The sequence below is a fragment of the Condylura cristata genome, unplaced genomic scaffold (genome assembly GCF_000260355.1).
Source record: "Condylura cristata isolate star-nosed mole 26May11 unplaced genomic scaffold, ConCri1.0 scaffold00004, whole genome shotgun sequence".
Classification (NCBI taxonomy): Eukaryota; Metazoa; Chordata; class Mammalia; order Eulipotyphla; family Talpidae; genus Condylura; species Condylura cristata.
This window is the reverse complement of record NW_004567105.1, coordinates 36,610,972-36,612,011: the sequence shown is the minus strand read 5'-3', so window position 1 is coordinate 36,612,011 and position 1,040 is coordinate 36,610,972.

Below are 1,040 nucleotides of genomic sequence, written 5' to 3'. Positions count from 1 at the left end.
CCTGAGTTCATCTGATCCCCGGCCAGGGAGCTGACCCACATGGCACAGCAGACCTCGCTTGTCTCCCCACTGCTCCCCTCAGCAATGGATTTCAATATATCCACCTCCTCTGCTCCCCACACTGTCTCTGGTGTGTCCTCTCATTCCCTGCACCTCTGGACTGCATCTCAGTTCTTTTATGCACAAAGAAATAGAAATAAATCTTTAAAAAAAGACAACCACTATTAAGAAAATGAAAAGGCAGTCATAGACTAAGTAAAAATGCTTGCCAAGCACATAACGATAAAACAACTCTATCTAGACCATCTAAAGAAAGCCCAACATAACATAAATAAGTAGGATAAACTGACACCAGCACACACATAGACACATCATATTCAAACTGTCAACAGATGAGAAGAAATCGTGAGAGAAACTGATAAACCACAAAGGAGCCTCTGAGATAAGAACTGACTGCAGTAGGAACAGAGGAGGAGATCAGGAGACAGGACCAGGGCAACACTGAGGGAACTGGTCACTAGCACATTTCCCTCTGCAAGAAATCCTGAAGGAAGCATTTCAGGTGAAAAGAAAGACACTAGACAGTATCTTGAATCCACATGAAGACAACACATGCAGGTAAAGTAATCACAAAGTCGTTTCCTATGGCAGCTGTAGCAGTCAGCAGGAACTTGGTAGCTGCAAGCAATGCCAATGGGTTACCTCAGGGTTCTGAAGTTTAGAAAATCAACATGGTCTAGCAGGGTTAAAATCAAGGAGTTGCCAGGACTACATTCTCTTCTGCAGAAAATCTACTTACTTGTCAGAAGTTACCTGGATCACCTGATTCAAGGTCCCTCTCCTGTCTTCAGAGTCAGAATATTCTGAATTCAGTCCTCAAATCATACCAGTCTGACCTTCCTCTTCCACCTGAAGAGACACTGTGATTACAGTGTGTCTTCCTGGCTAATCGGAGGACCCCTCCCCTATTTTAAAAATCAAAAGATTAGCAATTTTAATCCCATATGAATCCTTCCTTGGCCCTTGTCATGTAACCTAAA